At 45.8% G+C, this 12,407-nt stretch overlaps 1 protein-coding gene across 7 annotated transcripts in view; it reads left to right on the top strand.

The window, feature by feature from the left end:
• The window catches only part of supt3h (SPT3 homolog, SAGA and STAGA complex component), a 622,281-nt gene that overhangs the window by 435,270 nt on the left and 174,604 nt on the right, over positions 1 to 12,407 (top strand). The gene's annotated exons all lie outside the window — the stretch shown is intronic.

The following is a 12,407-nucleotide window of genomic DNA, read 5'->3' as shown; positions in this document are numbered from 1 at the left end:
TTTACAAAACTGAAATTTAACCCTAATGGGCAAGTATGGCAAGTTTAAAGAAAATGGAAGGAGTTAAGTTTACAGAAAGAAAGGATTCACAGCTGGAAGTCACCATCACCTGATGTCCTTTAAAAATAACGGGTGTTGGACATTTATCTAATTCGATGTGAGAATCTTAGAAACCCGACAGTGTAGAAGGAGGCCATTCGCCCCATCGAGTCTGCACCGACCCTCTGAAAGAGCACTATACCTAGGCCCACGTGGCCAATCCACCTAACCTGCACATCTTTGGACTGTGGGAGGAAACTGGAGGAAACCCACACAGACACGGAGATTGTACAAACTCCACACAGTCGCCCAAGGCCGGAATTGAACCTGGGTCCCTATGAGGCAGCAGTATTAACCACTATATAACCAAGTAAATTACTATAATCACAACTGATAAAAGATAAGTTCCTGTCAGTATCACTCAGTTGCTCTCTCCCCAGGCCCTGGTGCTGTCTTCAACACAGACCAATCAATGCACCTGACAATGATGTTTCCCAACAGAACTTCACTGCACTTAAAAAAAGTGACAGTGTGTGAAATGCGATTTGGGGGCATGATAAAGCATTATGTAAATAAATATTTTTCTTACTTTGAAAAGGGATGCTGCCATTAGGCTTTCCACAATAATTGTGATGGGGGGGGGGGGGGAATTATCCTTTGCATTAGGTTATATCAGCATTTGTACAAGAAAATAATTGCTGCTTCAGATATTTGGTAGATTTCTTAAAAAATAAATTTATTTCAGTCACTGCACACAAAGTGTCTTTGCAGAGCACTACTTTGTTCTCAGTTTTGTGCCTATGGCTGAAACACCTCTATGGAATGATGACGCTAATGTGTGTAACCTGATTTTATTTTACAGACGATGCCTTAGCAATAATTTGTTTTTGCATGTACAAAAAACGATAGATTTATGCACCTGATATTAATCTGTGGTGATTATAACCAGAGTTAAAAATATACGTTTCAGGCACAGGCTGTTAGAATTCATGAAGGAATCATTTTCAATTATGCCACACACGTTGGTTTATGAGTCTCATGTGCCACTGCTGGAATTATTTTTCAGTAATATTGTGTGCGCCTCAATTTCCCTCCCCCACTGCACTCTTTTATTTACCTATTTACTGATGGCATACTGCCCCGAAGCCTGGTGTGAACACTGGTACCTGGTTCTGACACCTGATGGTTGCCTCCAGGAAACTGAACTGTTCCCTGCTGTCTCCAGGAACCTGGAAGCTGACTGGAAAATTCTGGTTGGCCTCTTAACAGGTCTTGTTGGCCTTTAAGTGGGTCAATTCGCCTTGCTGCCCACCATCCTACATCTAAGAATATGGTAAGGAAGTGGGATGGAGCCGAGGAACAGACGCGCAGACCAGCAGCATGAAATGCCACAATGCCTGTCTCTGTTCCCAGTGCAATAGGGGCTAAAAATTCAATCTCACATTTAAAATAATGCATTCACTCATGTTCACCAAAAATCAAGAGACACAGTTGAAAAACCCTGTTAATTCCCACAGGAATTATTAAAAAAAGACTGGAGAATTTTGGGCCTCTCAGCCTGGAAAGTTGGAATCTGAAAGGTTCGACCTCCAAGATAGTGACCTCAGAATTACTACGACCCAGTGCCACGTGCTCATAAGAGTAGAAATAGCAGGATATAGCGGGTGAATACGTGGTTGAAGTGATGGTGTGAGGGGGACGTTTTCAAATTCCTGGGGCATTGGGACTTGTTCTTGGCGATGATATGAGGGGCAAGTTGGCTGTGATGTATTGGAAAACATTACTTGAAGGGATGATGGTGGATAGGCAGTAGCAAACATTCAAAGACCGCAGAGGTGAACTGCAATAATTGTTTATTCTTGTCGGGTGCAAAAGTAAGATGGGGAAGGTGTCCAATCCATGGCTTACAAGGGAAAGGAGAGATAGTATTAGATCCAAGGAAGAGGCATACAATTTGGCCAATAAAAACACCAGACCTGAGGATTGGGAGCAGTTTAGAATTCAGCAAAGAGGACCAATGGACTGACTAAGAAGGGGAAAATAAATTACGAGAGTAAGCTTGCGGGGAACATAAAAACTGACTTTAAAGGTTTCTATAGAAGAGAAAAAGATTGGTGAAAACAAATGTAGATGCTTTACAGTCAGAAACAGGGGGATTTACAATGGGGAACAAAGAAATGGCTGACCAACTAAATACATATCTTGGTTCTGTCTTCACAAAAGAGGACACAAATAAGATACCAGAAATGTTGGGGAACACAGGGTTTAGTGAGAGGGAGGAACTGAAGGAGATCAGTATTCGTAAAAAAATGGTGTTGAGGAAGTTAATGGGATTGAAGGCCGATAAATCCCCAGGGCCTGATAATCTAGTACTAAGGAAGTGGCCCTAGAAATAGTGGATTCATTGGTGGTCATCTTCCAAGATTCTCTTGTCTATGGAACAGTTCCTACAGATTAGAGGGTAGCTACTGTAACCCTGCTTCTTCTTGGGCCGAACGACCCCTCAGTGTCGAATGACTATTTGAAAATGGAGGTAGAGTGAAAACAGGGAATTATAGACCAGTAAGCCTGATGTCGGTAGTGGGGTATTTTCTAGAATCCATTATCAAAGATTTTATAGGAGAGCACTTGGAAAATACTGGCAGGATCAGACAGTGTCAGTACAGATTTACGAAAGGGAAAGCATGCTTGACAAATCTACCGGAATGCTTTGAGAATGTAACTATGAGAGTTGATGAACGAGAGCCAATGGATGTGGTTTATTTTGACTTTCAGAAGGCTTTCAACAAAGTCCCCCATAAAAGATTAACGTGTAAAATTAAAGCACATGGGATTAGGGGTAGTGTATTGATATGGATAAGAAACTGGTTGGCAGACAGGAAACAAAGAGTAGGGGTAAATTGGTCTTTTTCTAAATGGCAGGCAGTGACTAGTGGAGTACCGCAAAGATCGATGATGGGACCACATCTATTCACAACATATATTAATAATTTAGATGAGGGAACTAAATGGAATCTCTCCTAAGTTTGCAGATGACACAAAGCTGGGTGGGAGGGTGAGCTGTGAGGAGGCTGCAGAGATCCTTCAATGTGGTGTGTGGGCAAATGAATGGCAGATGCAGTATAATTTGGATAAATGTGAGGTTATCCACTTTGATAGCAAAAACAGGAAGGCAGATTATTACCTGAATGGCCATAAAGTAGGAGAGGGAAATGTGCAACGAGACCTGGGTATCCTCGTACACAAGTCACTGAAGGTAAGTTTGCAGATGCAAACTTGGAAAATTGTTGTGTGATTTGATAATCCCTGGAGAGGAATTAAGTTTGAATTTGAATTCCTTGTGACTGACTTGAAACCTTGTTGTACATTTTCTTTAAATTTTAGAATCATTGAATCAGTACAGTCTGCACCGACCGTCTGAAAGAGCATCCTACCTAATCCCAAGCCCTATCCCCTTAACCCCATAACCCCACCTAACCTGCACATTTTGGATACTGAGGGACAATTTCTTAGCATGGCCAATCCACCTAACTTGTACATCTTTGAACTGTGGAAGGAAACCGGAAGGAAATAGAGGAATACGGACCCCGGAAGTGTGGAAGGTTTTAGTTTAGACAGGCATCACGATCGGCGCAGGCTTGGAGGGCCGAAGGGCCTGTTCCTGTGCTGCACTGTTCTTTGTTCACCCAGAGGAAATCCATGCAGATACGGGGAGAAAGTGCAACACAGATAGTCAGCCAAGGCCGGAATTGCACCCGGTTCTGTGAGACTGGACTGTTGGGGGCTTCCGGTGGCGACAATGGAGTGAAAGGTCGCACAGTCAGCAGCTCTCGCCCTTGGTGTTTTTTTTTACTGGTGTTTGAGCCGAATCTTTCAGGAAATTTCTCAGCATAAGTTGATCGAAGGGAGAGGAAAAGGAGGTGATCCTCAATTTATGGAATTGTGTCCAAATAAGAGTCGGAAAAGAAGAAACCAAAAGATCAGTGAAAGTAAGGCTCAGAGGCCATCCAGCCCAATGGTAACGAGACAAAGCGTGTCCATGCCAGCTCACTGGTCGATGGAGCAATGGGTTGAGTACCTGAATGAGAAGTTCGCCCGGCATCGTAAGGAGTGTGCAGAAGACATGACCCAGGTGATCGCCTCGATTAAGGAGGCGGTTGACTGGGTGGAGGAGAAAATGACGACCCAGGGACAGGAGATATAAAGTTGCAGGAGCTGGCGACTGAACGAGAGGAGGAGTCCATTGCAATGGCTTTGGAAATTAGCATACTACAGGACAGACAGAAACAACTGCTGGATAAGGTAGAAAACTTGGAGAACCGGTCTCGCAAGCAAAATATTCGAATCGTCAGGCTGCCAGAGGGAAAGGAGGGATCAGATGCGGGTACGTATGTGGGGAAGATGTTGCAGGAGATGGTCGGTGCCAATGTGTTTGACAAGCCGCTGGAGGTGGACCGGGCAGATAGAGTGCTCGTACGTAAGCCCCAGATTCGTGAGTCCCCGAGGGCCATGGTGGTGAGGCTACATCGATTCCTCGACAAGGAGTATCATGAAGTGGGCCAGGCAGATGAAACGGTACACATGGGAAGAATCAGAGATCCGGGTGCACCAAGATTGGGGACCAGAATTCGCAAAGAGGAGAGCAAGTTTCAACAAAGGTAAGGCAGCCCTGTTTGCGAAAGACATTAAATTTGGACTGCTATATCCCGCTCGTCTTTGGGTCACCTATGAGAACCGGGAGCTGTACTTCAACTCTTCGGAAGAGGTGGCTACTTTTATGAAGGACAATAATCTGGCTTAAGGACTTTTAAATTCAAACTGCGGTGGACTGAGTTTGGGGAAAAGGATAAAGTGTGGGGGGGGGGGGGGGGGGAGGGGGGAGAAAAATAGTTCTGTGTTTTGTTTTGTTTAGTTTAAAATTTCGGTCTTTCTAATTCTGTGAGTTAAGTCGTGATGTTCGGGAAGAAGAGGGTTTTGTTTCTTGTGTAATTTGATTTTGATCTTGCTTTACGCACTGGGTTACAAAGGAAAAAACTTTTAAGTTGTGACGGGGGTTTATTTTCTGTAAGAAAGATGATTGATTCTTGCATGCATAATTTTACTCAAGCTGCTTGAAGCTTCTTCTATTGTGTTTGATTCTGTTTGAAGGTGATGGGACTGATAAGAATCGGTTAAAGGGGGAGGGGTGGGGCCCTGTTGCCTGTGCATTGGGGGATGGTGTGTTTGCTTTTGGGGATTGTTGTTACTGTGTTGAGTGCTTGTGCTATGTTTAGGGGGGATGGAATCTGGCAGATGGCATGTTTTTTGACTCCGGGGGCGGGGGGGGAGAGAGCTGATGGGCTAGCTGGATAGTTAGTTCATGGGAGCAAAGTGGGGGAAGAGCTGAGGAAAGATGAAGTGGGGGGGGGGGGGGTACTGCTGACGTGTAAGGGACAGTTAGGAGACTGGAGATGGAGATCAGATGGCGGTCGCAGCCAAGGGGCGGATCAAGTGAGGTGCGGAACATGCACTAGGAGCTGGCCTAAGAAAGATTATGGCTGATCGACAGGGGAGGGAGGCAAGGGCCCCCCCAACCAGCTTGGTTACGTGGAATGTTCGTGGACTGAAGAGCCCGTGTGTTCGCACACCTGAGACAGTTAAAAGCGGACGTGGCCATGTTACAGGAGACATACCTGAAGCTGGGAGACCAAATTAGATTAAAGAAGGGATGGGTCAGGCAAGTGTTTCATTCAGGACTAGACTTTAAAACAAGGGGGGTGGCTATCCTGGTTAACAATAGGGTGACATTCGAGGTAGGAAGATAGAGGCAGACCCGGGAGGCAGATTTGTTATGGTTGGCGAGAAGCTAGAGGGAATGGCACTGGTGCTGGTGAATATATATGCCCCAAGCTGGGATGATGTCGCATTTGTCAGGAAGGTGCTGGGTAAGATCCCAGACCTAGACTCGCACCGGCTGATCATGGGTGGTGACTTTAATATTGTCCTGGACCCAAGATTGGACAGGTTGAGTGCTAGGTCGGGGAAGCTATCAGCAATGGCAAAGGAACTGCATGGAGCGCATGGGAGGGGTAGATCCGTGGAGATTTGAGAGACCAAGGAGCAGGGAATATTCTTTCTACTCCCATGTACATAAGGCGTACTCCAGGATAGATTTCTTTGCGCTAGATAAAACACTGTTAGCAGGGGTTGAGGACACTGAGTACTCAGCAATTGTGGTTTCAGATCATGCACCACACTGGATAGACCTACGGGCAGGCACCTGATGGATTCCCAGTGGTATTTTATAAGATGTCCTCTGGGTTACTGGGGCTGCTCCTGGTTAAGGCTTTCAAGGAGCTGGGCGTACTCCTCGCAACGTTATCACAAGCATCAATTTCTCTCATCCTGAAGCGAGACAAGGATCCGGAGAGCTGTGGATCATACAGGCCAATTTCCCTCTTGAATATAGATGCCACTCAAAGAGAGGATTGTGTCCCGGAGATAATTGGGGAGGATCAGACGGGGTTTGTGAAGGGCAGGCACCTGACATCCAACATTAGACGGCTTCTTTATGTAATTATGATGCCAGCGGAGGGGCACGAGGCTGAGGTGGTAGTTGCCATGGACACGGAGGAGGCTTTCGACCGGGTGGAGTGGAAGTATCTATGGGAAATTTTAGGCAGGTTTGGGTTTGGGCATGGATTTGTGGAGTGGGTCCGGTTATTGTACCAGGCCCCGGTGGCAAACGTAAGAACTAACCGAGTTTCGGTCGGAATACTTTAGTCTATGTCGGGGGACAAGACAAGGATGCCCACTCTCCCCATTATTGTTTGCCATGGCCATAGAACCCTTAGCAATGGCCCTGAGAGCAGCAAATGCCTGGCAGGGTATAGTGAGGAGGCCGGGGGGGGGGGGGGGGCGGGGGGGGGGGGGGGGGGGTAGATCACAGGGTCTCTCTCTATTCGGACGATTTGTTGCTTTATTCCATGGACCTGGTGGGGGGGGATGACTGGAATCATGGAGGTATTAGGAGAATTTGGGCGATTTTCAGGCTATAAGTTAAATATGGGAAAGAGCGAGATGTTCGTGATCCAAGCACGGGGGCAGGAAAGAAGACTGAAGGAGCTACCTTTTAAAGTGGTTGGGAAGAGTTTTAGGTATCTGGGGATTCAAGTGGCCAAGTATTGGGGGCAGCTTCACAAGTTAAATTTGGGCAAAGCATTGGATCAGATGAGAAGGGATTTCCGTAGATGGGACATGCTCTCACTGACGCTGGCGGGGAAGGTTCAGACAGTGAAGATGACGGTCCTTCCGAGACTGCTTTTCTTTTTTCAGTGTCTCCCGATTTTTGTCCCAAATGCTTTTTTCAGAAGCATGAATGTGGCGATATCGAGGTTTATGTGGGCGGGTAAAACCCTGAGAATAAAGAGGGCACTCCTGGAATGGACCCGCGGAGAGGGGGGCTTGGCTCTTCCGAGCTTTATTAACTATTACTGGGCTGCCAACATATCGATGGTCAGGAAGTGGGTAGTGGGGGAGGGGTCCATCTGGGAGCGGATGGAGGCAGCATCCTGCAAAGGTACAAGTCTGGAGGCTTTACTGACGGCGCCCCTGCCGTTCTCGCCGGCTCGGTACTCGACATGTCCGGTGGTGGTGGCAGCCTTAAGGGTGTGGGGGTAATGGAGGCAGATTATGAGACTGGAGGGGGTGTCAGTGTGGTCACTGATCTGTGACAATCACCGGTTTGTCCCGGGGAGGGGGGTGGCTGGATGGGGGCTTTGAGGTATGGCAACGGGCAGGGATTGAGAGGTTTGGGGAGGGCTTTCTGACCTTGGAGACATTAGAGGAGGAGTTTGATTTGCCGGGTGGGAACGGGTTTCGGTATCTTCAAGTGTGGGATTTTGTACGGAGTCAGTTCCCAAGCTTTCCTCACCTACCCCTGTGGGGACTACAGGATAAAGTGCTGTCAAAAACAGGGGTTGGAGGTGGGAAAGTTTCGGAGATATACAGGGAATTGTTAGAGTGGTAAGGGGCCGCGATCAGAGAGGTGAAGAGGAAGTGGGAAGAGGAGCTAGGAGGGAGCTGGAAACTGAACTATGGGAAAAAGCCATGGAAAGGGCAAATGCATCCTTGTCCTGTGCTGGACTCAGCTTGATTCAGTTCAAGGTAGTCCACAAGGCCCACATAATGGTAGCCCGGATGAGTAGGTTCCTCAAGGAGGTGGACGACAGATGTGGACAGTGTGGGGGTAGCCCGGCCAACCACGTTCATATGTTTTGGGCATGTCCGAAACTGAGGGAATTCTGACAGGGATTTGCGGATGTTACGTCAGAAGTCCTGGAAGGTAGGGTAACTCTGAGTCCGGAATTGGCAATATTTGGGGTGTCAGAGGATCCGGGGGCAAAGGGAGGAGGGAGGCCGATATCTTGGCCTTCTCCTCCCTGGTGGCTTGGAGACGGATCTTGCTGAGATGGAGGGACTCGGAGCCTCGAAAATCAGGAGTGTGGGTCAGCGATATGGTAGGGTTTCTCAGTGTGGAGAAAATCAAGTTTGCTCTGAGGGCATCAATACAAGGATTCGCCTGGAGTTGGCGGCCGTTCCTCGATTTCTTCAACAAAAATTGAACGTCAGCAGTAAGGGGGGAAAGGGAAAGGGGGGGGGGGAAGAAAACAGGAGGCAGGATAATGTTAAATATGGACAGGGGACTCAGTATACGGGTAATTGGGGACAGGATGGGAGAAGTGGGGGACGTGGTTTACTGTTTGTTGTTCTTTTAGGGGGTATTTTGTGCAGTTGACATTTCTAAAACAACATGTTAAATTGTGAAAATTACAAATGCTTCAATAAAATATTTTCTAAAAAAAAGAGACTGGACTGCTGTGAGACAACAGTGCTAACCACCGTGCCACCCAGACCTTTATTGTTAGAAACCAAAAGTAACATTGACTATATAATTACGTCAGTCAGCAACCAATACTCAAGCTATCTTATTATTATTAATATCTTAATGGAAACAACCTCACGTCATGTATATACTGTGCTGCACGCTTTCCACAGAATGACATTATTTTCAGGAAACAGTCTAACTGTTCTAACCCCTAGCTTCCAAAGGGGTTCACATATCCCTGTTTCAGTGAGTCCAATGCCTGTGAAAGGTCCTCTCCTTCAGTTCTTTCAGAATTATGCAGCAGTGTGGCCCACTCCAATAATTTCTTCTCCCAGCCTCACCAAGACAAATCTTCGTGTCCTTAAATCACTGGATTCTTTCTCGTTGACCAATGGATGAGCTTTCCCCAGCATTTTGCTCAGCAACTAACCGAGAAAATAGCCATTTTCCCTCTGCATACGACAGAAACTGCTGTTCTGTCTCTCTCTCTATCCCTGTTGAAAGTCTCTAAGTGAAAGTCTGCAATAATAAGAACAACTGCTTCATCTTTTGTTTTCAGGTGTTAAACCTGGCATGTGCATTTAATAGCAGACAATCTGGGCCCCCATTCTCCACGCTAACCAAAGAACACATGCTTGTTGGCGGGCAGAATACGTAGCTGATCACATGACTCTTCATTAATTGATTCTATCTAGAATTAGAGAGAAAATCCAAAATATAATCATCTTATAAAACATCACATTCGGAACAGTGTATAGGGCACATTGCTCATGTCTTCCCTTGTAAACACATGAAAGTATTTAGAATATTTACTATTCTGTGCTGATCTTCAGTTTCAAACCAATTCGTATTTTATATGGTCGTCTGACTGCCCATTTACTGTGGTGGTTGTAAAGTCTTGTTTTAACATTGATATGGGCCAGGGTTTAGAGAACCCCAAAGTGTAACATGGAGTTTACCTGACCCACAACTTTTAATTGATTGTGCTATGGGGAGCACACGGCCCGTACTATAGGTGTGGTACAGCAGAAATGGAAAAGTATTTTTTAAAGCAAAACAATGTTTATTCTATGAACTCAAGTTGACCTTTTTAAAACATACAGTGAATATCTTAGCAACCATTAATTCAAATACAACCCTCAAAGAATACAACACTAAGTAATTCTTAAGCTGTCCTTTTAACATCCAGAAGACTTTAAAAAAAAACTTCCAGCAGAAGCACATCAGGTTAAAGTCACTACTAAGAGCAGTTATTAGTTTTAAATCTCCAAAGGATCGATTTACATTCTTTAGATTACAGAGAACGAAACTAAAACACATCCTGCAGCAAACAGCCTAAAATGAAAGTAAAAAGCTGACAGACAGTCCAGCTGCACCCACTTCTGACATCACCAGTAATAAACATCCATTTCTTAAAGGTACTCTCACTACAGATACTTATATACACACCCATTTATAAACACCCATTTCTTAAAGGTACTCTCACATGACACCACCCTCCAAGAGAATAAAAGTAAACCATCAACTTCAAGATGGTTTCATTTTTCACCTTTTCACCATCCTTTAAGAAATGCACACAGTAAATATACTTTATCATTTTAAAAAAACAACACACACAAACAGTTATAATAATATAGTCCATTTTTTCCCATTCTTCTTCCTCCAACTGAAATCCTTCTCGATTGACAGTATCTTTGAACAAGAAGGTCCTTGCACGCCTCGGCATTTCTCTTTAAAGTCAGACACTATGGTTCAATCTGATCACAGAGTCCCTTGTAATTCTCCAACACAAGAGCATTGGTTATCACAGCTTTCAGTCAGTCAAATGCCTGTTGAAAGTCCGATGTCCACTGAAATTTTTATCGTTTCTTCAGCAAGTCCATCAGTGGAGCAACCACGCTACAAAACGTTTTCATCAATGTTCGATCAAATCCACTCATGCCAACAAATCGCATTATTTCCCGTTGTGTTGAGGGTATCGGAAACTCCTCAAGGAAAATGACTTGGGCTTTTCCAAATTCACTTTTGGCCAGGTTTATCACCAAACCCGCCTCCTGAAGTCGATCGAATAACTCCATCAGATGTTTTCAATGTTCTTTCCATGTCTGGCTGAAAATTACCAGATTGTCGATGTAAAGCACACAAATGGGTAATCCTGAAATGACTTTGTTAGTTAACCTTTGAGATGTGGCTGGGGCGTTTTTCATGCCAAATGGCATAACTTTGAATTGGTACATACCATCTGGAGTCACAAAAGCTGAAATCTCCTTCGCTCTTTCGGATAAAGGTACCTGCCAGTAACCTTTAAGTAAATCCAGTTTGGAAATAAAAGCTGATTCTCCCACTTTCTCAATGCAATCCTGCAAACGTGGGATAGGATAAGAGTCTTTTCTTGTAACTGCATTAACCTTTCTATAATCCACACACAACCGTTGGGTACCATCTGGTTTAGGTACTATCACTATGGGTGAGCTCCATTAACTGCAACCCACTTCAATTATGCCATTTTTTTTTCCATTTTTTAAATTCTCCTTTTTCACGTTTTCTCCCACATTTACACCCATCAACAATAAACAATAATCAACAAGATATGTCAATCCCCATAATAACAACGATCCCATCCACCCACCAACCCCCAAACATCAACCCGCCTGTTTACATAAACAAATGACAAAAAGGAATCGGATTACCCGTAGTCACCCTTAATCTACACGGCTCTCCACCCACCCACCATCCAGCCTCTAAGAGAGTACCGTACATGATACCCCAAAGTTGTACCCCCCCCCTCCCAAGTCTCCAGCTCCTCCCATCCAATGCCTCTTGTAAAACTCCTCCTCCCAACTTCGGTTCCCTCCCCCAACCTCGGTTCCCTCCCCCCAACTTTCCACCCCGGCTAGACCACTCGGACCCCGTTCTGTCCGGCTCCGATGGCCGCAGCCCCTCCCCCCACCTCACTCCCGTTCACTGGCCGGCTTAAACCGGCCAGCGTGGAGGCCCCCGCCCAGGTCCCTTTCCCCCTTGTCCAGCCCTAGGAAAGCCCAAAGATCCCCTTTTAGCACACAAACCCCGCATATCCACCTACACCCCAAAGAGCCCTCCTTTTGAGTGAAAGTCCCGTCCCTTCCCTTGTCCAAACATATGCAACATTGGCTCCTTTAGCCTCTACACCCGCACGCAGTGATACAAAAAAAAAGAAGAAAATACAGTCATGAGGTTACATCAGCACATGACCATTCCTCAATTTGTCAGTTCTGCCACAGTCCTTCTGCCTTCGCAAACTCCTCCGCTGCTTCCGCCGTTCCAAAATAAAGTCCCTGAGCTTGTAAGTCACCCTCAGCTTCGCTGGATATACAATGCCGCACTGCACCTTGCCAATGTACAGTGCCCTCTTCACCCGGTTGAAGGCAGCCCGCCTCCTCGCCAACTCCACCGTAAAGTCCTGGTATACACGTATACCAGCTCCAGCCCACTGCACCACCTGCTTCTGTTTGGCCCAGCTCAG

Source organism: Scyliorhinus torazame, chromosome 4, assembly GCF_047496885.1.
Source record: "Scyliorhinus torazame isolate Kashiwa2021f chromosome 4, sScyTor2.1, whole genome shotgun sequence".
In the NCBI taxonomy this organism is placed as follows: Eukaryota; Metazoa; Chordata; class Chondrichthyes; order Carcharhiniformes; family Scyliorhinidae; genus Scyliorhinus; species Scyliorhinus torazame.
Note: the sequence above shows the minus strand (reverse complement) of the source record. Positions and strands in the feature narration are given on the sequence as shown.